The sequence below is a fragment of the Theropithecus gelada genome, chromosome 17 (genome assembly GCF_003255815.1).
Source record: "Theropithecus gelada isolate Dixy chromosome 17, Tgel_1.0, whole genome shotgun sequence".
Taxonomy (NCBI): domain Eukaryota; kingdom Metazoa; phylum Chordata; class Mammalia; order Primates; family Cercopithecidae; genus Theropithecus; species Theropithecus gelada.
In genome coordinates this window covers 91,036,318-91,060,335 of record NC_037685.1, presented here as the reverse complement: position 1 = coordinate 91,060,335, position 24,018 = coordinate 91,036,318, and the positions used below count along the sequence as shown (strand labels likewise).

Genomic DNA, 24,018 nt, shown 5'->3' with positions numbered 1-24,018 from the left:
GGACCAGACGAGCCCAGAACATCTTCTTGTGCCAGGAAATAAGAAAGTACTAAAAAAAGGTAAGGACATGGGAAAAGGACATGGGAACCACCTTCAAGGGGATCCCATGGTCATTTGAGTACCAAAATAAATATAGTAACATTATAATCCATTGAATGAAGTAGGAATCCAAGAGTCCACAGTGAAACAAATAGAAAGTCAGATATGGAACAAGATATTTATGTAGCTTACAAGTTTCTCCCCATAGAGCATTTATTGATTTAAAAAGGGAAGAGGTAAATACAGATAAGACTGGTAGGTGTGACTTTAATAGCGTGATCTAAGTTAACATCAGCTCATCAGACAAATCAAAATCACATTCCATCTGACAGGATACAATGAGAACCAACATCCCTTTGGTGGTATTCCTGCCAAAATTCATACTGTGATTCTAATCATGAGATAACAAAATGACAGCCATTCTATTAAACAACAACAACAACAAAAACTAATCTGTAATCTTCAAAATTGTCAAAGTAAGGAAAGTCAAGGAAGCACAGAAACCCATTCCAAAGTGAAGGCAACTTAATTAACAACTAAGTGAAACACTTGATTCCGAACCAGATGTTTTTTTCTGTGAAGGATATCGTTGTGACAGTTGGCACATCTTGAATGGAATCTGAGAGCTAGATGGTAGTAAAATACCAATTTTGGGCCGGGCGTGGTGGCTCACACCTGTAATCCCAGCACTTTGGGAGGCCAAGGCGGGTGAATCACAAGGTCAGGAAATCGAGACCATCCTGGCTAACACGGTGAAACCCCGTCTCTACTAAAAATACGAAAAAATTAGCGGGGCGTGGTGGGAGGCGCCTGTAGTCCCAGCTACTCGGGAGGCTGAGGCAGGAGAATGGCGTGAACCCGGGAGGCGGAGCTTGCAGTGAGCCGAGATCATGCCACTGCACTCCAGACATTTAGGATTGCCACTAAAAACCATAGCAGACTGCTGGAAGCAGAGGGACTTCTTGGAGGAGAAATGACTTATTTTCCCCCTCAAAATTCAGTGGAAGAAAGAAGAAATCTGTAAAGAGAAAGATTATGTAAATAAAGCTCTGAAGTTTTGCGGCAGCTCTCTAGCAAATCTGAACATTTAACTGCAGTTAAAATATTTTTTAAAGTACAGATATTTATGAAGTTTCAACAAATATTTCACAAGTACAATTTTTTTCAAAAGCAAACTCAGTTTTTTAAAATGCTACCTCTTCTCAGACATAAGAAAGACAGTATTCATTGAATTAGAGCTTAAAGAGACCTCTGGAGCTCATCTAACCCATATACCTCCTGCTGGATTATAACCCCATACTTCTTGTTCTGCCCCGGTGGGTGTGGAGAACAGATGGAAGTCATCCTCTGATCTGGGTGAGCTCCAGGGTCTGCAGATAGAGTGCCTAGCCCCTACACAGCCTGCAGTCATGCCGTGCCTGATTCCTGTCAGATCTCCTCCAGCTGATGTCAATGTTGATATTTTGTGGTTCACAAGCTCCATGGGCAACAGGCTTTTCAGACAATGCTTACCTCCTGGCTGGCATTTTCCTAATACTCCTGAACCATGTAGCTTGTGGACCAAGCTAAATGGGAAAGGGTGGAAATTGGCTTTCATCATATTCTGAGGATATCTCTGGGAGGCACAATGGTCATATTTCACCCCTTCCTAGAGTATAATCATCTTTCAAACAAGATTGCTTCCTAGAATCACTTGTACAGTTTCTGTTCCCAGACTTCAAATGCCCTGCAGAAAGAACAGCACTATCAGTCTCCTGTTCCTCATTCCTTGCCCCTTCCTTCTATGTGATGTATTAACCAGCCATCAAGTGGATTGACTGAACGACCCCTTTATTTTTTGCTTTCACCTAACATGAGATGACTGGGCCCAAAGTGGAGAGTTCCACAGGAGAGGGAAGACATGGACAGAGATAATGCTAAAATTAGGGAAATCTATCTCTGAGAAATCTGAGTTCACATGTTTTATACCTGAAATAAACTGCAGGAAATCAATGAATCTTCATAAAACCACAGAGTGGGAGCAGATTTTATAGCCACTTGTTCCAGCTGAATCCTGTTTACCATGAATACTCATAGGAGTTCTTGAGCTATAACCCACATTTCATTTACAAAAGCTTTTTTCTTTCCTCTTTCATCCATAGAAGAGGCAAGTTTGTGTAGTACTGCTTGGTCCCTACAAGTTGTAATGTCCTTACTTTCTAGCTAGATAAGAATATACAAAGTCAGTATTTCTTAAGCCTCCCAACTTACCTATGAGGTAGGAACTATTATTTTCCCCATTTCTCGGATGATAAAACTGATTCTTAGAGAGGTTAAGTGACTTATTCAGGATAAGTGACAGAAGCTAAGAGTGGCAGAATCAGGATTTGAAGCCAGACAGTCTGATTCCAACGTGTGTTAATAATCTCATTTCTGAAAAAAACTTGCAGTGTTTGATGCATAAAAAAGAATATATGTGACATCATGTTCTGACTATCTCTTGTATGACCAACCATTCCAACTTTGTGGCTTAGAACAATGATGTACTACTCTCTCTCACAGTTCTGAGGGTTTACTGGGCTCAGTTGGGCAGTTGTCTCTTGGGGTTTCTCATGTAGTTGCAGGTAGTGGCTGGGGCTGGAGTCATCTGCAGACTCAACTGTGCTGGACACCCATGATGGCTTCTTCACTGATACAACCAGCGACTCAGCTGGGAATAGCTAGCCAGACATCCCTTGTCTCCAGGCAGCTCTCTATGTGACTCACTTGGGCTTTCTCACATGGTGGTGTCTGGATATTTGGACTTCCTGCATGGTGGCTTGCTTTCTCAGAACATGTGTTCCAAGAGGCCCAGGAGGCAGATACAAGGCTTCTTATGACCTAGGCTTAGAAGTCACACGTGTCACTTCTGCTGCGTCCTCTTGATTAAGGCCCCAGGTTCAATGTGGAAGAGGACTATACAAAAGCATGAACACTGGGAGGCACCATGATTTGGAGAGCCATCTTTGCAGACTAGTTACCAAATACAAGTTATGAAGCATAATCAAAACAGAAACAGCCGTCAATCCACCATTCAACTACTGAAATAAAATGTTATCATCACCATTGAAGATATTGTGTATTTTATCCTTAGCCAAATCCACTGACCTCAACAAGTGGTAATGCTGTCCTAAATTGTGTGGTTTTATTCCCTTGCTTTGTTGAAAAACAATGTGTATATATAACTGTTTAATTTTGTTCACTTTAAAACCCTATTTGAATGGTATCACATAGTATTGTCAACTTAAACAGCAAACAGAGAGAGGCTATCTAAGAATATTTAGTTTAATCAGGAAAAAATAGGGCATTGCAACATGGGACACATATGCTATGACAAATCATAGGCACATCCAGGAAAGCAAAGAAAGACAAGCATTTTTAAAGGCAAAATGAGGAGGGTTACATAAGTTGTTGTGAGACAATTATCCTTGGTTACAAGGATCAAAATTAAGGGTAGCATCAGTCCGACTGGAGAGGCATTTGCTAGGCAGATGTCCGCACAAAAGTATCTTTTCCTTTTTCTTTTTCTCTCTTTTTTTTTTGTTGGGGGGGAGCACAGTGTGCAAGGTTGTGGTGGTTTTATGCAATATTATGGGTTTGGCAGAATCTTGTGATAGTTTCTGGCAAATATGTGTAAGAATCCCCCCACTTCATGACTGCCTAACTCCATTTTGCCAGAATCTGACATAAGTCACTCCATTTTGATCCCAACAACTTTCACAGTATGTAGTCGTTCATTACTGCTTTTTTTACTTTCAAAACTCTGTAGCAGTCCCCATTTATCCACAGTTTTGTTTTCCGTGGTTTCAGTTACCCATGGTCAACTGTAGTCCAAAAATATTAAATAGAAAATTCCAGAAATAAACAATTCATAAGTTTTAAATCACAGGCCATTCCGAGTAGCATGATGAAATCTTGCACTGTCCCGCTTCTTCCCAGCTGGACACGAATCATAGCTTTGTCCACCATATCCACACATCCATGTTGCCCACGTGTAAGTCACTTAGTAGCTGTCTCAGTTATCAAATCAACAGATCACAAGAAGAAGAAGGCTAAGTACAGTACAATAATATATTTTGAGAGGGAAAGAGAGAAAGAGAGAGATCATATTCACATAACTTTTATTACAGTATATTATAATCATTATCCAATGTATTATTCATTGTTAATCTGTTACTGTGCCTAATTTATAAATTATAAACTTTATCTTAAGTATGTATAGGAAAAAACAAAGGATATATAGGGTTCAGTACTATCCGAGGTTTCAGGCATCCACTGGAGGTCTTGGAATATATCCCCTGAGGATAGGGGGACCCCTATGTTTGTAAGATTCATCTATTTAATTGCATATAGATTTGAATCATTCATTTTCACTGTTGTAGCATATTCTTTCATGGGAAAATACCACAATTTATTCTCCTATTCACAGATATTTGGGACAGTCTTATTTTTTTTGCTACTCCACACATCACATGAACACTTTTCTACTGTTTCCTAAGGTACATATATCAGATTTTTTCCTCAGATATATACCCAGGAGAGGAGGCTGGGTCCTGAGTTACAAAGAAAATCATCTTTTAATCAGTCTCCCTGTCCCCAGGATCATACCCCTCAAGTCTATTCTCTACGCTCTTTGCACAGTGATCTTTCTAAAATACAAATCTGTTGTTACTCCCTTACGCCAGGGTCTTCAGTGGTTCCCCACTGACTATACCAGTGGCTCTTAGACTTTTGTGTACACCAGAAGCACCTGAGGGGCTTGTCAAATACATGTGTCCTGATCCTGCCACTGGAGATTCGGATGTTGTCACTCAAGGGCAGATGCTTGTGTTTTAATAAACTCCCCCAAGTAATTCGATTGCATACGAAAATTTGAGTATTACTGAATACATCATTAAGGTCCAAATTCTTACTGTAATGCAAAAGACACTGCACAATTTGGTGCCTGTCTATGATTCCAGCCTTATCTTCGGCCCACCTTGTCAAGCACCCTCGAATCTAGCAAGGCCAAAGGGCTTGAAATTCCTGGAAGGCCTATTTCTGTCCCTAGACCCATCCCATCTATTTCTTACTGTGGCAAGCGTAGCTCTTTATTATTTTTTTTTTGCTGCCAGTCTTTCTCAGGGGAAAGCCGAGGAACTTTTCCTATTGCCATTTTAGCTCCGACATCTTGCATAGTACCTAGGTGATTAAGGAATATTTGTCAAATTCATTGATTTTTCCCAAGGTCACAGAACCAGTTAATGATGCATCTGGGATGAGAACCTACAGTTCTTCCTTTTTAGTCCAGTGACCTTTCCACACCATGCAGTCAGTCATAATAACCAAATATCACATTACTATAGTGCTCCTAATATCTGGACTAAAAGAAGGATGACCTTTCATTCTCCTTAGGAAAGGAGTACAAATTCGGTCCTGAAGGATTACACTGAAAACAATATCCTCCTTTCAGAAATACAAGTTGAGCATTCCTAGTCCAAAAACCCCCAATCAAAAATGCCTCAAAGCCGAGCATGGTGGCTCACACCTGTAATCGCAGTACTATGCAAGGCTGAGGTGGGCTGATCACCTGAGGTCAGGAGTTCAAGACCAGCCTAGCCGACATGGCAAAACCCTGTCTCTACTAACAATACAAAAATTAGCCAGGCGTGGTGGTGCATGCCTGTAATCCCAATTACTTGGGAGGCTGATGCAGGAGAATCGCTTGAACCTGGGCGGCGGAGGTTGCAGTGAGCCAAGATCGTGCCATGGCACTCCAGCCTGGGTGGCAAGAGTGAAACTCCATCTCAAAAAAAAAGAAAAAAAAAATGCTTCAAAATAGGAAACTTGTGGAGTACCAACATGATGCCCCAACTGGAAAATTCCCCACCTGACTGCAGTCAAAACTTTCTTACACAAAATTATTTTTAAATATTGCATAAAATTACTTTCAGGCTATGCGTATAAAGTGTGTATGAAACACAAGTGAATTTCATGTTTAGACTTAGGTTCCATTCCTAAGATATCTCATTGTGTATATGCAAATATTCCAAAATTTTTTTAAAAATTCTAAATTCAATAATACTTCTGATCCTATCATTTCAGAAATACTCTACCAGTACCTGTAAATCCTTGAACCTCAATTTCATCCCAACAGGACTAAATTGTGGTTCTCCAAAAAATACAAAGTTTGTTTCTGTTCACTTTAGTAAATAGCTTTGAAAATCTACCATTGTTTTTAAAGGCTGCCTTTGAAAAAGTCATAGAGGTTTGCTTATTTTGTCACCCATCTTGTTTCTATTTGTTTTAAATCTATTTACCTTCACTTATTTTATAAATCTTTTCTGCATTATTTATAACTGATTCCATTGTTTTAATAAACTCAGGCAAATCATGTGTAACCTCTTCAAACTATCCATACTTTATTATTTATTTCTGGGAGGCCTTTTTTGGAGATTTCCCAGGGACCAGAATACGAATGGAATTGTTATTGTGTCGTTGAACTTGGCTTCTAGCTTTAGAATTCTCTCTAAATGTTTTTTCAATCAGACTTCTAGGGTCTTCTATAGTTTAATGTTCTCATGCTTCTGAATTTCTGCTCTTTTAGAAAAGCAATGTTGTATGCAACTTCAAATAAAATATAAACAACAAAAAGATTTATCTGAAAAATCAATTAAGGTGATTATTGGGTAAATGAAGTTAATCTCATGTTGAAATAAGCCAAGATATTTCCATTGAGCAACATATCCTATTTTACTGATATGAATTCTTGCCTGACAGTGAGCCACAGCAGACAACTTGAGACAAGAATAATTAATTAAAAGATACATTTCATGAAGCAGATGACATTGACAGAGTAAGAAATAAGTAAAGCAGGCAGGCAAAACAGAATTTACAATCTACAGATGAGGCACTAAAAAAAACTCAGCCCTTTCAAGTGGTATAGGTATTTTATTCCGATGAACAAAAATGCAGAAGGCAATTCAACCCTTTAGAGGTCTGTTTTTCATCAGCTTTGATCTGAAAATTGAGACAAGTGTTTGGAATACTGTCACTGATAAGGAGGAAAGTGAGGGCTGGAAGCACAGTCGAACAGAATGTGGTTACTTACACCCTGAGCGATTAAACACTCACTGCATTTTTTAAGGCAAATTCCACAAGTCACACAGTTTCAGAAATCATTACAGGGAAAAAGAACACCATACTCAGTACGTTCATAAGAGCAAAAGCTGTCATGACCACAGAATACCAAAGCATAAGCTGTGCACATATTCCCAGTTTCATCTTTAGTTTCTCTTATTTGTTTCTAGACACTGTTTTCTCTGCCACCGACAGTGTTTACAGTCTCTGACTGTCACATAATGAAACAGAAGCAGAAAGCCTTTATTGTGGTGTTCCTACTTTGGAAGACACCAACATAGCTGGGTGCCAGACTTGCTTTTGTTTTATTTTATTTTTATTCTCTCTCCTGGAGAAGGTTATTTCCTTGCTCTGAGGATCCTAAGAAGTTTCAGGTCAGCAGGTTGTTAGTAATTAGTTGTTCAAATTAATAAGTCCAGTTGCATGGTTGAGATACAAGCCAATGGGACCTAAATTATTATAGACATTTGCTTCCAGAAGAGGAAGAACCATTCCATAAGCCCATCCCTCACTGTATTCTAATGCTTTTTGGTCCAGGCAAGAGTGAAACTTCTCCAGTTGGCCTGGGTTGAGTTTGTGGAAAATCTGACCATTTTATTCAGTGCTTCTCTCAATTTAAGGGTCGGGCAAGACCTAATCATCAGCTAAAAAACAGAAACTTCTGACTTAACCCTAGTGCTTTAGTTTCCTCCTTGTTAGCAGAATGCGTGAAATCTCTTTAGAGTTGCTCCCTTTCTGTATCTGTGCTAAATGACTGTGCATGTGTGACAAAGAAGTATAGTTAATGAAATCATTTAAACATTACTCAGCACCCACTATGTGGCAGATACTGCAAGGCACTGGAGACACAAAGAAGAATAAAACATAATTATCCCAGGCCTCAAGCAGTCATGGTCTAGTGGGGGGAGACAGATCTGCAAACATCTAATTACAACATAATGACATAATGCGGAAAATGCTGTAATAAGGAGTACACAGGGAGCTGTAGGAGCATAGAGGAGGGATGAACTCATTCCACAGGGTTTCCAGGAAAAGGGAGACTGGGACCATGTGACAAAGATAATGATATATTTATCTGCTGAGCCGGAGTTCTCCAGGTAGAGAAGGAGTAGAAAGGCATTCCCAAAAGAGGATCTAGTAAAGACCAAAGCTGGTTGAATGTTTGAAAATATGTTTAGGAAACAACTGATTTGGAAAGTTTGTTATCAAGGGACCTCATTCAACAGGGGAAACCGTGGAGAAAAGAAATAATCCCCTTTCTACCGACACACAGAGGAGAGCAGATGAAGTAAACATCAGAGTTGCTTTGAAAGGGAAAAGAAGTAGAGATGGTTCAAAGAAGCAACAGTGTGATGGGGAGGGAGGAGGGTAAGATAAGGTAAAGCCAGTCCCAGATGGATGCCCTCATGTTTCCATCTTGTTTCTAAGTCCATACCTTTATCTGATGCATTCTATTCCATTTTCACACACGTTCCCCTAGCCACCTGGTCTCTGAAGCAGCACTGAATCCCTTCAGTGACAGGGTTCAAAGATGAGTCCAGATGTGGCCATGCCCCAGGGATGGTGTTATCTAAATTCCAAGAGAGACATAGACTAAAGGTCCCCTCAAAGAACAAAAATAAAAGGGAGACAAACATTTCCTCAGCCAAATTTGGGATCTGGAGGAGGAGAAAGGCTCTCTGGACAATTGAACTCCTGGCAGAACTGGGGGACAAAGCAGAGGCTTGTTACCTAAAAGACCAGGAACATTCAGCAAGAAACTAGTGATATGGATTAATTTCCAGGATATACTTTTTTTTTTTTTCAGACAGAGTTTCGCTTTTGTTGCCCAGGCTGGAGTGCAATGGCGTGACCTCGGCTCACTGCAACCTCCGCCTCCCGGGTTCAAGTGATTCTCCTGCCTCAGCCTCCTGAGTAGCTGGGATTACAGGCATGTGCCACCACGCTGGCTAATTTTGTATTTTTAGGAGAGACAGGGTTTCTCCATGTTGGTCAGGCTGGTTTTGAACTCCTGACCTCAGGTGATCCGACCACCTTGGCCTCCCAAAGTGCTGGGATTACAGACATGAGCCACCGTGCCCAGCCCCAGAATATACTTTTAAATGAAAAAGCCAAATGCAATCCTAGGATGTTATGTACATCCTAGTGTGTATAACATAGTATTAAAAAGTACACACATAAGGCCAGGTGTGGTGGCTCATGCCTGTAACCCCAGCACTTTGGGAAGCTGAGGTGGGTGTATTTCTTGAGCCTAGGAGTTCGAGACCAGTTTGGGCAACATGGTGAAACCCTGTCTCTACAAAAAATACAAAAGTTACCAGGATGTGATGGCATGAGCCTATGGTCCCAGCTACTCTGGAAGCTGAGGTGGGAGAATCACCTAAGCCCAGGAGGTCGAGGCTGCAGTAAGTCGTGATCATGCCACTGTATTCCAGCCTGTGAAAAAGAGTGAGAGTCTAAAAAAAAAAACAAAAAAACAAAAAAAAAAAAAACCAAAAAAAACATAAAAGAAGAAGAAAGAAAGAAAACAAAAAAAGGAAAAGAAAATATACATGTATCTTCTTGTTTGTGCAAATAGAAACACAGGAAGAATAAACCTGAACTAATGAGATTGGTTACCCAAAGGAGATGGGTAGGGACTCAATAGAAAGAATGGGAGAGCAGGAACAAAGGAGAAGGACTAAAGGGAGGTGACATTTCTCTGATTATATCTTTAGATATATATGTGTGCATATATATATATATATATATGTACGCACACACATACGTGCTTTGACTTTTGGTATCATGATCGTGTTAGTCATACTGAATAAATAGTCAAAATGAATTAGGAAGTAGAGAACATCCAAAATGAAATACAGCAACAAATTTGAAAAACAATGTTTTGACTATATTTTGTAAGGCTAAAGACAAAAAAAAAAAAAAAAAACAAAACTGTTCACAAATATTGTTACTGAATTTGTTTTTCACCAGTGTATGAGTTAGCAATTCAATAACTACTTTGTATATATTCTAGGACTGCTCAAATAAATAAATATATTGGGGGTAATGAGAGTCTGGTTCCTCACTGTTGGAGACAGAGATGGGACAGGCTAGAACGAACCCTGAGTTGGTGGTTTGGAATCTGAGATATCAGCGTGAACTGGTGTTTTTGATCTATTTGAGATAGCTAGAGATAGAAAAGATGTAGATGGAAGTACATGGAACTTACGTATGTGTATACATACATATATTTCTCGCCTGTTTTCTCTGTGAGCCCCTGGAAACAATAACACCTTGGCAAATGAGCCCACCCAGCGCTCAGATCGCATTTTCATTTTAAAACCATTCTCAAATAAAAGGAACCAGGGCTTCTTGGCTGATTCCAGAGTTGACGAAAAAGAAATACAAGGGGAACCTGAAATATCTTGTGATGCCAGAAGGTAAGGAAACAATAAAAAATTGAGGAGTCATGTGAAAAGGATACCAGAGTCCACTTGAGGGAACTCCCCATGGTCAAAGCTGGTAACGGTAACAAAATAAATGAGACTAATAGATTATAACCTACTGATTACAATAAGTATTCATGAGTATATCAACACTGATAAAAAGACATACTGTTTTCATGTGGGCCTTTATTTTCTACAATATCCCCATCTATAATAATGGAATTAGTAATATTTATCTCACAATATTGTTGTGAGGATTCATTTGGGAGAGGGTTTGAAAGAACTATTTAAAACACATGCAAAGTGCCTAGAAATGTTAACTGACTTCCCTGCCTTGTTCTCTTTGTACACAGTCATTTTCCCAGAAAACCAAACTATCACAATTTTGAAGCTGAATTCCTGGTAGAGTTTTGATTTCGTTTTAGAAATATGGAGTTAGTCACTTTTTAACTGCCTCCTTCAAACTGAAACCTTCTACCCATTGACTTGTCAGTGGTATTTAACCTAGAATAGTTGTTAGGAATTCATCATCATCTCCCTATGCATTCTGCCTTCAGTTTCTTCCCTCCAGGTAAATTGCGGAAGTGATGCTCAGAATTAAACTGTCAGGATGCTGCGATTCTTCTGCATGCTCCGGACAGCTGACCATTAGGGAGCACTACAGGCTTGGAAGAGGTGACTTGTCTCCCTGTGTACAGCCCTCTGGATAGAGCAGCTGTCATCTGAATACGGATGCTGATCTCCAATAGAAGTCCCAGTTTGATTACAGATGTCATTTCAGCATTTTTTCCTTTCTCTCAATATTTGAGTGGTCCATTTTTAGGATTGTTTAGAAGAGCTTCAATGGACCTATTTTCCTACCTATTTTCTATGGGTATTGTCTTCCCCTTCAGGTAATACGATCCTTGAAGGCAGAGAATGTTTCTACTTTTCTTTGCTGATCCCTCAGCATCCAATTTAATAATCTGCACACTAGACTTGATGCTATCAATCCAGTTATGGGTGCAAACTAATCTTAGGAAGCAGATATAAATCCAATCCTCCTTCTGTTAGAGGGAGATAATAATACCTGTTTTTTACCTATCATACAAAGATGTATGTTCATATCATTTTTTAAAAAGTTAGAAAAACATGCTATGATTTGTGTGTAAGTGCTTTAGATTCTCTGGCATAAAGACAGTTAATTTGTTGATAACACTATGATGTTACTTATTCAACAAATATTTATCAAGCATTCATGATAGCCCTGGTATTAAACAACATTTGTGTTAAATAGTGAGGATAAATAAAACTCAAGGCAAATAAAAGACTATAGCATCTGTCCTCAGTGAGTTTATAGTCTAATAATACATGACAGATGTATAAATATGTTCAGCAAAGTGCCATAGTATGTGTGCTATTACAACCATCTGTACAAGACACATTGAGGCACAAGGAAAGGCAAGACATTCTATTGAAATTATTGAGAAACGCTTCACAGAGAAGCTATCAATTTGAGCTAAGTTGGAAAGACAGCCTAGCAACAGCATGAAGAACAGATAAAAAGGAGAACTGACTATAAGCAAGGAAACCAATTACGAGACAATTCCAAGAGTCCAGGCTGGAGACAATGAGTCCTGCAGCAGTGACAATGGCAGCAGCCAGCACTCTGTAAGCCCCGTATGAGGAGCTGAGTGAATATTTATTGAATATGTGAGGAATATCCAAGGAAACTGATAGAGACAATAAATGTTGAAGGAGTAGGTATGATAGTAATTAATCATACAGTCATTTAACAAATGTATGTTGTGTTTCTACTAAAGATTGAACACTGTTCTAGGTGATGAAAATATAGTTAGTAAGCTAGACCCTGGTTTCAGGGGATGCACATTTTAACAGAGAAGAAAAATAAACAAACAAAATAAGTCAGGTGTGTATAAGTGCTATGAAGGGAAATGAAGCTGGATAGGAAGAAAAGAGAACAGTAGGGGAGTAGGTTGCTAATTTTATGTGGGGTGGTTAGGAAAGGCCTCAAGGGCAGATATTTCTATCAGTAGACAGATGAGCAAAGGAAGGTGGGGAGCTGTGTATCTGGAGGAAGAAAGGTCCAGGCAGAAGCAGGAAGGCTAGCATTTCTGGCACAGAGGAAGCAGGAAGAAGAGAAGCAGAAGGTGAGGGCACAGAAGAGGAATACAATGTGATAATGTGGGATGGTTTTTCCAGGATCACAGGTTGTCCTGCAAGTCCTGTGTGCGAACACTAAGTGAAATTCTGAGGGCTTCTCTTGGCAGCTCCACGGATGCTGGAGGTGGTGTCTTTAGGAGTACTCAGGGCTCTAGCCTTTGAGGAAAAGGAGTGCTCTGGAGTGGCTTCATGCTTCCTTGTTGAATTCCTGTGCCATTCAACCAGATAAATAGTAGAGGTGAAGCCAACCAGAGTGGTGGTGAATGAGATACGTAATGAGTGTGTTAGGATATGTTGAGGTTGAGGTGTCTATGAGTGGCCAAGAGGGGCTGTCTAGTAGGCTGTCTATATAAAAATCTGTATCCCAGGAGAGAGTTCAGAGCTGGAAATAAGTGTTGTATGCTTGTTTTTGATAGTTCTCCCATGGGAGTTGATGTAGTCACTGAAGGAGGGGTGAGGGAAGCAGAGGATGATGCTAGCACCTGATGATTGCCAACATTTTAAGAAAGGGCAGAAATAAATGAGATTGCAAGTAAGACTGAGAAGGAATATTTGGAGGTAGAAAAAGGAATAATTAAAATGTGATATCATAGAGGTCAAAAAGAGGAGATTTCTCAAAAAGACAGGAAAGGCCAAGCGCGGTGGCTCATGCCTGCAATCCCTGCATTTTGGGAGGCCACAGTGGGTGGATCACTAGAGGCCAGGAGTTCAAGACCAGCCTGGCAAACATGGTGAAACCCCATCTCTAATAAAAAATACAAAAATTTGCTGGGTGTGGGGGTGTACGCCTGTAATCGCAGCTACTTGGGAGGGTGAGGCAAGAGAATTGCTTGAACCCGGGAGGCAGAGGTTGCAGTGGGCCAAATTCATCCCACTGCACCCCAGCCTAGGTGACAGAGCAAGACCCTGTCTCCCCCCAACACACAAAAGACAGGAATAATGAACATTGTGCGGTGAGGAAATGCCAAACGGGAGGTAAAAATATAAAGACACTGAGCACAGGTTACTTTTTCAAGGAACTTTGGTATAAAGGAAAATGCGTGGGATATTAACAGGAGAAAAATCAAGGGAATTGAAATGAGGCAGTTCTTGCTTTTGTTTTCATTTCAAAGTGGTTGGAACTTAGCAAGTTTGTAGGCTTTGGGAAATGAATGCCTATATAGAAGCTGAAAATTTAGGAGAGAAAAGAAACAGTTAATTGAGCAAACTCACAGGAAACAAATGAAAATGGGAATAAACGCATTCCACTGGGAAGCCTGGTTCACTAGTGGGAACAGCACCCTTATCCTAAAGTCTAATCCTGTCTTTATTTCAGATTTTGATATTCTATGAATCATGGGTTTTTTGCATTAAGTTTAATTTTTAAAATATATTGCATTAAAATACTATTTATCTTTATCACAGAGTTTTTGGTCCTCTGAAATTTTACAGCAGAACTCACACACACACACACACACACACACACACACACAAACATATATATATCCTTTACTCACTAATGAAAATGTTATTAGGATTAATTATTCAGGAATAAGGTTAATCCTCAGACAAACATTAAGCACTAGGGATGTAGGACATAAGGTGGAGGTGAATACTCTCTGGGGCTCAGGGCCTGGACTCCCAGGAAGTAGAAATACTGTGACTTCCCTGGTGAAGGAAATGAAACAGAAAGGCACCACACAAGGGATCCCCCTCTACAGATGGGTCTGGCTTTGAATGTGAGCCACATTGACAATAGCCATTAGATGTTTACTAAATCCTTCTTCTGTGACCTAATCCCAGGATCTTCAGTAAAGCTTTCTATCAGGGACAAACTACTGCACAGCAAATATATAGCAACTAACGAACTCATATAATTACCAAATTATGAACCCATGCAGTGCATTTCCTTATATTAGCACATTGTTTTCACAAAACACAATGTATGTCCCTCCCCTTGTGAAAGCTTTTTCTCCATCTCTGACTGATACATTCATGCAATAGACTTATGAGTTTCATATATTTACTTCTTTTCTAACAGCATAAAATGCTACCCACATAGTTGATTGGCATCATTTTTATTTCTTGATGAAACCCAATTTAATTCTTTATTGCTGCTGATTTACAATTTTCACTGGTGATAAAGAGAGAATGAAGGAATTCAGTTGTGAGTATCAAGGCTCACAATATTATAAAAATAGATAGTTGATGGCAAAATATCTCACTAGCCAGTCATGTAAACCTAAGTAATTGTTTTGTCAAGTATTGGCAAAGGAATTGACATCTATTCATACTCTCATTGTCAATGGTGTGATGGTAAACATTTAACAACTAATTATCTTGAAATAAATAAATAGCCCTATTTTTTTGTGTTTGCCAATTTCCATGGTGTAAATGCTCATAGTTCATTTCAAGCTACCCATGTGACATCACTGAATGTGGAGTGGAAAAGAGTTGCACAGTTTTATATGATATTTCTACCATATAGATAATATGACCATAAATAATGAGTATAGATTGTTGTAAAATGTAGTAAAATCACTAAGATGTGAAGGGTTTGGATTATTTGTTACCTTTTTAAAAAGAAATTTATTTAATTCTAAGGTTATACCATTTAATTTTTAATAGTGATATGTATTAGTTTGGTGCAAAAGTAACTGCAATTTTTGCCATGACTTTTGATTACTTTTGCACCAACCTAATAAAATAAAATTCCTGAAAATGTAACAGTCAGCTCTAATGAGCCTGTATTGTCCAGCTTCAGCATACCACTGTTCCTTCCAACTTTAATGAAGAGAGTTAGTTATGAGGAGACAGATAGGAAGCACATAACTTCTTATTTACTGTGATAGCAGCAGCTCTCAGAGATGGTGGCTGCCTGCTTTGAAGGAACAACAGAGAAACTGAAAACTCAGGCAAAGAAACTTTTCAATGCAAAGGTACAACACTGAAATATATAATCATGATTGTCACATACCATGAACAATTCATAACACTTTGACACATCTAGCTTTGTGCTATGCAAGTAGGGCCTTACTACTGAATGCCCAACTCTGCTACTCTGCCAGGTAGCTTTGTTTAGGATATGGAAATGTTTTTCCCTGGTAGATTTATAAAAACCAAGGGTTCCACTCTAGAACTGGAAAATGGGGACTCATCTTAAAGATGGTTAGTCTTCTCAAATATAATGCAGGGGATTTCTGTTTGTAGAATAGTGCCTCTGGGATCAAAGTTCCCTTTAGCAAAATAAGGTTTGGCATGCTTGTGTTGGAAGAAAAAATCTTTCTCTCCAGTCTTATGTCAAAGTCTAAGTAACTTAGGAGTATATCTTTATGGTGCAGGATTTTTGTCTACTACTTTGCCAGTTGGGGCCCTCCATGGCCAGCGACGCACACACCTGGGCCTCACTTGGCCCCAGGCCTGCTGCAGGAGGCACTTCACCGACTCGGCCCACCAGGCCACACCTGGCTCGTGCACCAGCTTAGCCCACAGCTGTGCCCCTGCCTGCCTGTATTACAGCTTGCACCCACATTTGGTGGTTCTTGAGTTCTTATCCCATGTCCAAGAAGAATGAGGTTACACTCACAATCAAAGGGTAAGGAGGATGGAGAATTTTATTGAGTGAATGAACAGTTCTCAATGCAGGGGGAGGGAAGGGTGGTCCCCCACCCAAAGTTGGGTGGTCTCTCTCTCAGTGTGTCTGGGTCCAGGGCTTTTATGGGCTCAGAATGGGAGAGTGCATGCTGATTGGTTTGTGAGTATGCAAAAGAGCCTAAAACAAAGGCATCACAAAAGGTGGGCATGACAGTGTAAAAAAACAATTAGGGAAGGGTAGGTATATGTTAAATAGGTGAAGGGAGGCGATCAATCAGAGGAAAGCATGCCAAACAGGAAGAGATGTTTCCAATCCAATCCATGAATTTATTCGAGACTTGTGGCTCAGTTTTCCGGCTTTAGTTTAATCTTTGGTTTCAAGGGGTTCACCAGCAGCCTGCCCCTATCTGCCTAGGCAATCACCTCCCGCCACTATCATTTGTACTGTCTCAACTGGGAATATGGGTCCAGAATATGACCCATTTAGGTTTTCTCCCAAATGGGTCATATTCTGAACCCACATTCCCAGTGTTTGGATCAGTTACCCAGTTTGAAAGTCCTAGGCTTAGGACATGTGCAATGTTGAATTATTGGGAGGATATCCATTCAGGAGAGAGGCAAGAGAGCTAACTGCTAATGTGCTGCTCCAGAGCCTCAGCCCTTCCCACCTGCAGGAGATGGGGAATGCAGACTGGGAAATTCAGTCTTGAACCTGTGTAGCCATTTCTATTTCTGGTCACAAAGCCTAATCCTGGAATTCAACTTTTTCAAGACCATAGTTACTATATATTATTTTCTACATATGTTACTTAACAAATTTCTATTCTTTGAGCAACTTAGATTTTTAATGTTCCTCTATTCTGGTTAGGAAACCTGTCAGTGAAAGTATTTTTGGTATAGGGCAATGATTTTCCAGATAGGAAATACTTCCTGAGCAGTTCCACTATGCTGTTGGGTTCTGAGTCAGATTTTATTTGATAAGAGATTTCTCAGCTCAAAACGCAAGTTTGAAAACCACTAGTAAAAAAGAGACTGTACATGTGCTACATGACAAAAGTAAGAAAGAATTAATCTGGAAGCATTTGAAAGTCACTGTTGGAATTTAGACTACGATACAAGTCAGTTTAAAGCTAAAAAAGATGCGAAAAAGGGTCCTCAATATTAAATTGAAGATTGTTGTCCTGATATTATTCTTACTCAAGGACTGTTGATTTTTTAAAAATCAAGCTGTTTAAAAATGTGGTGCTAAGGATGAAACCATATTCAATGACAAATGAACTGCATAAACTGTCTTCACAGGGCCTTATCAAAGCCTTTCACATGGTGCTTCGATGGTTTGTTTTGATGGGCAGAATCTGAGTCACGTACCCTTATCTAGCTTCATTATTATGGATATGAACTTGGTTCCCAGAGACTCTCACTAGTTCCACAAAAGTAGATTTTTAAAAATGCAGCCTGATAAATTCTCCATTCAATGAGAGATGGAGAATGTTTTATTCTACTGTATTGCAGCTTAAAGACATCTGACCTGAGTTTCTGCAGGAAGTTGTATTTATAGGGAGAATATTTAGGTTACAATCTTCAATATTGCTCTCCTCCCTTTACTTTCACTTTCTCCAAACCAGGTTTAAGTATTCCCACCCCATTCACCCGCCTCCCACCCACCCCTTTCACTTAATAATTCAGGAGAACTTAGAATGAAAGACCATGATTGGAATAGAAGGAATTGAGAGCTTTGCTAAACATCTGGAAAAGCATTTTGGAGGAATATCAATTCACTTCATCACTATAGTAGCTCAGTTCAACTCCCCTAAGGAAAAAAAAAAAAAAAAAAGACTAATCTTAGATCTGAACCCCCACAGTGCTAGATTTGCTATAACAGATTCTCTAGTTTATGCAGTTGTTCTTTTGGGTTTTTGTCATAACTTAAAAGTAGAAAAAGATTTAATACGTCGGTCAGGAAAAGAAGAAGCCTTGCCATTGGGGTCAACAACATCAAACTCTGAATTTACTAGCAAGGGTATTTACTACAGACTGCTATTATGCTAAGAGTACCTGATCTATTTCTGTATGAGTACCATGCACCAACTGATTGTGCCACTGAAGCTCCATACCTGATCTATCTCTTATAACAACTCTGAGAAAGAAAACATTACCCCTACTTCATTGATTAGAATATTGAGGCTTAGGCCAGGCACAGGGAGGCTCACGCCTGTAATCCCAGCACTTTGGGAGGCTGAGGCAGGTGATCACCTGAGGTTGGGAGTTGGAGACCAGCCTAACCAACATGGAGAAACCCTGTCTCTACTAAAAATACAAAATTAGCCAGGCATGGTGGCACATGCCTGTAATCCCAGCTACTTGGGAGGCTGAGGCAGGAGAATCGCTGGAACCTGGAGGCGGAGGTTGCGGTGAGCCGAGATTGCAGCATTGCACTCCAGCCTGGGCAAGAAGAGTGAAACGCCATCAAAACAAAAGAAAGAAAGAAAGAGAGAGAGAGAGGGAAGGGAGGGAGGGAGGGAGAAAGGAAGGAAGGAAGGAAGGAAGGAAGGAAAGAAGGAAGGAACTAACGATAGAAAGAAAGAAAGAAAGAAAGAAAGAAAGAAAGAAAGAAAGAAAGAAAGAAAGAAAGAAAGAAAGAAAATTGAGGCTTAGAGGATTTAAGTGACTTACTCAAGGTCATTCAGCTAGAAAATGGTAGAAAAAGGATACAAATCCAAGCAGCCAGATCCCAGGGTCTCAGCGCTTAACTGCATCCTGTACTACGGTAGAGTCAAGGATGGAGGGCTGTGATTCTAACACATGGCAATGTGACATGATGCATCAAAACAACAGAAGATGGAGGGCAATTGGTTTCTTAACATTCATCTATGCACTAGGCTACTTTTTGTTTTCATATAAAGTGCAAATTTTCTACATTTCTAAAACTTTACTGTGTTCCTTATATAATAATTTGTATAAGGTCAAATTTGCATAAGTCAAGTGTTGAGTAACCTGGTGAGCTCTGTACATCATTATACTGTAACTAAATAGAACAGCAAAGGAGAAAGGTAGGATTAGGTTTAGGTTTGGTGTTTTTTTTTTTTTTTGAAGGCTAGGAGAGAAAGGATCACAAAGAATAAAGAAGTGGAGATGGGCAGGAAAACTGAAATAAGAATAAAACAGCAATTGGAGGAGAGAAGTTAGCTCCTACTTGATAAGAAGAATGATCTCTCTTTTTCTTTTCTTCCTTCCTTTCTTCCTTGGTGGTTTTGTTATTAAACTCTCTCAGATTTTCAGGATCACAAACATGCCTAGGGCATCTCAGGTAATAAGAGTTATTTGTAAGGATATGTTAAAAAATAAGGAAGGAAGGTAGGTAAGGTAAACACGCACATACACACACACACACACACACACAGAGAAAAACATCCAGGAGTTAAACAAAACAACCAGGTCTTCAGGATAATAGCCCTTTGCTCATCAAGTCAGACCTCAAGGAGAACTGGAACACCCTTCAGCTATCACATGGTTATGTTTCATTATTTCACCCTCTTCATCCACAGGCTCCTAGTGTTTCTCTCTGTCTTGGCTTCTACTTTACTTGACACCGCAGATTCTCCTGACCCTCTGTTCACCTCATATCTTTTTCTCACTCTAGACTTCTGATGACCCATAGCTTTGTCTTTCTTCTGTTTATATCACAGCGTTTGCCAAGCCATCCAAGAAAGTTCTGTGTATTAATTCTTTCACTCAAAGAATATTTAGCTTGGACGAGATGTCTCTCACACATATATTCTAGACACCCATTTCTGTCCTCTATTGAAGACCTTTTGAAAGCTCTGACCAATTCACAAGAAATTCCCTTAACTGACCCTCTGTTAGGGGTAGTTAAGCATGAACAGGACAGGAGAGGGCGCCCTCCCCTCCACCAGGAATGTTGAGTGATGGTTTGGCAATTATCACATCGCCTCTCTAAAAGTGATAAATTGGCAGCTAGTGCCAGGGAGAGGCCATTTCCTGATGGTCTACACCTGTTGCACCAAAGTGTTGACTGAATGCAGATGTGAGAAAAAGCAACTTCCTGGGCATGCGCATTATGAGACAAAATGGTGGCGCATGACCTTCCTGTGGCACTCCATCAGAAAAGGGAAGAACGCCTCAGATGGCTAAGCTTACAACTTCCTAAACACAGTAGGAGTGTTCACTTCCCAAAGGTAAGGAGGACACTGTGCATGCGGGCAGCCCACGCTAAGGGAAGAATCGTGGGAAAGGGAGGCAAGACACCAGAAGTGGGCCAGCCTTTAAAGTCCTAGGATCAAGGTTAAATGACGCACTTGTCCTTCAAGTTGCCTGCTTGGGTCTCTTCCAAGTGTACTTTCCTTTTTTTCCTATTCTAAAGCCTTTTTAAAGAAACTTCCACTGCTGCTCTGAACCTTGCCTTGGTCTGTTTTTCTGCCTTATGCCCCTCAGTGGAATTCTTTCTTCTGAGGAAGCAAGAATTGAGGTTGTTGTAAACCCATACAGATTCGTAGCCGGTAACTGTGATACATTCCACTGGTAACACCCCAGCCGACCCCAACATAAATGTGGATCCAACTGTCATTTTGTACATAATCCCACTCTTCTATCAGCCCCACTTGTCCCAAGATAAGCCAACCAGAATTCTTTCCTGGTCATCTGAAATTGAACAAAGAGAATGAGTCAACCTCTCTAGGTGGCTAAACCTTTAGCTTGTGTGACTTGGTTGTTCCTGCTCCCGGCACTGTCTTATTTTGCTGCAACCCAGACAACTCAGCTCTTTTGTTAGTTTCCAGTAAAATATCCATCATCACCAGTATCTTATAATTTTAATAGTCTTTACTATAAATGGAATGGAGGTGGGAGAGTTCATTCAGTCCCTCCCCTCTCCCTCTCCTTCCTAACTCTGTCTCTCTCCTGGGCCACACTAATTCTCCTCCACGTTTGGTGCATAGTAATTTATAGCAAGCATCTTTTCAGACGTGAGCATGCCCTGAGGGCTCACCTACTAAGCCAATCAGCTAATCGAAGAGCTTATTGAAGCATTACTTTCAAGAGTAGATATTCCTCCTTAGGGGAATTCTGGTCAATATAATTGTCTTCTCTGGACAGGTCTGTACTTAAAAGCTGTGACCAGTTTTACAACAGCACTTGGACTGGGGAGCAAATAACACAGTTTTTGGGAAAAGAAAAGGAGAAGCAGAGAGGAGAGTCAGAACATTTCCTAGGGAGACAATGACTCTGCAATTCCCAGTCCCTGTCCTCCCAAAAGTCAGGCTGTGTTCCTCCTCTTGTGTTCTGTGAGATACCCCATTAACTAATAATTCCCTTTTTAACTTGGATTAGCTAGGCTATCTGCTTGTCATACCAAAACTATAACTAATCATATATTCCCCCTATCAAAAAAGTATTACTTGGCCAGGGGTAGTGGCTCATGTCTGTAATCCTAACATTTTGGGGGTTGAGACAGAAAGGATCTCTTGAGGCCAGGAGTTCAAGTCCAGCCTGGGCAACATACTGAAATACCGTCTTTATAAAAAATAAAATAATAATTAGCTAAGGACGGTGGCACATGCCTGTAGTCTCAGCTACTCAGAAAGTTGAGGCGGGGGGATGGTTTGAGCCCAGGAGTTTGAGGCTACGGTGAGCTATGATCATACCTTGGTACTCTGGTGTGGGAGACAGAATGAGACCCAGTCTCCTAAAAAAAAGTATTACTTTTTATTATGCTATCATTGCCAGTTATCATTTTCTCTGTGCTTTCCACTTGAAAGCTTCTTAAGGGCAAGGACTGCACTTGTCTTGCTCACTATTTTATTCTCAGTAATTAGCATGTTCTCCAGACACTTGATAAATATATTTTGAAAAACTGTAGAGTTATTGACTGCCAACTGTGTACCAAGCACTATTTTATGCACTGTGATTATAAAGATGAATGATATAATCCTTTACCTCCTATTGCTTAGAGCCTAGATTACTCCCAAATCTATCTTGTTCAAGTTTAACTTTTCCTTGTATTAGTCAAAACTCTTTCTTGGGGCAGTGTTGGCTCAAGTGGACAAATATTATAAAGGGCAGAGATAAAACTGGACCTAGGGGACAGCTGGAACCAGGGTCAAATGTGGTCAGGACCCTTTCCCCTCTTGTCTCCATCCACAGGTTGACTTCACCATCTCAGACTCATTTCCGCCTGAGTATGGAGTTTGGGACACTAGGCAACAGCAGTTTTCAAGCTTACATTATTCCAGTTTTATCACTTTCCATGGTTCCAACTTGAAAAATTGGGAGAAGTCCTCCAATTGGCTCAGCTTGTGTTAAGTGTTCTTCTTTGGGCCAATTACCGTGGAGGGAAGGCGCTAGGATTATTTTAATTTAGGTTTCCATTTCTACATCAATCACCACAGCGGAATCTGTAGGAGGATGGCAGCTTCCAATCTCAGCCATATGAGTTGGGCATGGCCAGAAGGGGAGTGGATGCTCTTCTCTGCAGATAAAATAATAGTTGTGTGTCCACTCCATTCCATTGTTCTCACATCCATAAACTCTTTCCCTGACTTTAAATAACAAATGTTTATAAAATGCTCATTGAGCACAAAACATTGTTCTAGGCTCTTAGATTAAGCTTTTAGATTTTGTATATCAAAATTAATTTTTTTTAAAAAAATTTTTTTCTCAATTCCTATAATAATAACCTAATCTTTTCTGTGTTTCTTTTCCAGAGTTACAGCATAGTGAAACTTCAAGCACTAGTTTTTTTTAGACCATCCCAGTGCACATGAATCAGGTGATTTTATCTTTTGTTCCTCTCCTTGCTATCCCTAATCTGTCAGGCAGTCCTGAATCTATACCATCAGGCTTGTTTGTTCCACTTCTCTATCCTTTTATCATGGTTCCATTAACTCACATCCAAGGATGTCAAGAGAATAAATAGCCCCATAAAACAAAAGAATATACTTCCAGATTTAAAAAGAAAGAAACATACAAGAAATACATAAATCATACCATATGACAATAGCCCAGGAGATTGCATGGAGGATCTTTGTGTTTCCTGTAGAAGAAAAGAAAAATGGAATTTCCATCTCTTGCATTAGCACTTGACAGCTGGAGTTATTGTTTACCAGGCACCAAGAAAGGAGGCATACGCATCAAAAATAATTTTGCCTGAAATAAGCACAACTTCATGGAGGACAATGACACATTTTCTCTGGGGATCTTATAATTGGGGATGATGTAAACATGAGTCTAATCTGCATTTTGTCTAAGAAATTCTTCATCATGAACATCTTCTCCTAATAAAACATGGTTCCTTACAACATGGATTTGCATGACAACTTCTTACCACTTCATGTCACACCTACATAATGGAGACTCATGTCTCAATGAACGCTTTCCAGATAAACAGAAGGCACTTGTCCAAGAGTAATAAACACCTGCCATACAGGTTGCTAAGAGCTCAAATAAAGATAAGTTTGTTGGCTTGACCCAAACGTTCTCTGGGTCTCAAATTAATCTAATGTTATCAGACATTTGGCACTTTATCTCAACCAAAAAGACCAGTCTTTGATCATGGTCTCATCACTCTTTTTCAAGAAGTAATTGTTATTTTTCTTCCTGGTGTTCACATGCTGCTTCAGTAGGGTACATCGTGATCTCCAAACGTAGCACCCAAACTCAAACA

General features: G+C 39.9%; 1 long non-coding RNA gene across 1 annotated transcript; it reads left to right on the top strand.

Moving 5' to 3' along the window:
• The first annotated feature begins 23,055 nt into the window (after positions 1-23,055).
• LOC112611135 lies at positions 23,056-23,657 on the top strand. The gene is made up of 2 exons (XR_003116553.1): positions 23,056-23,124; positions 23,301-23,657. It is a non-coding gene; the product is annotated as an uncharacterized LOC112611135 (long non-coding RNA).
• The last annotated feature ends 361 nt before the right edge of the window (positions 23,658-24,018 follow it).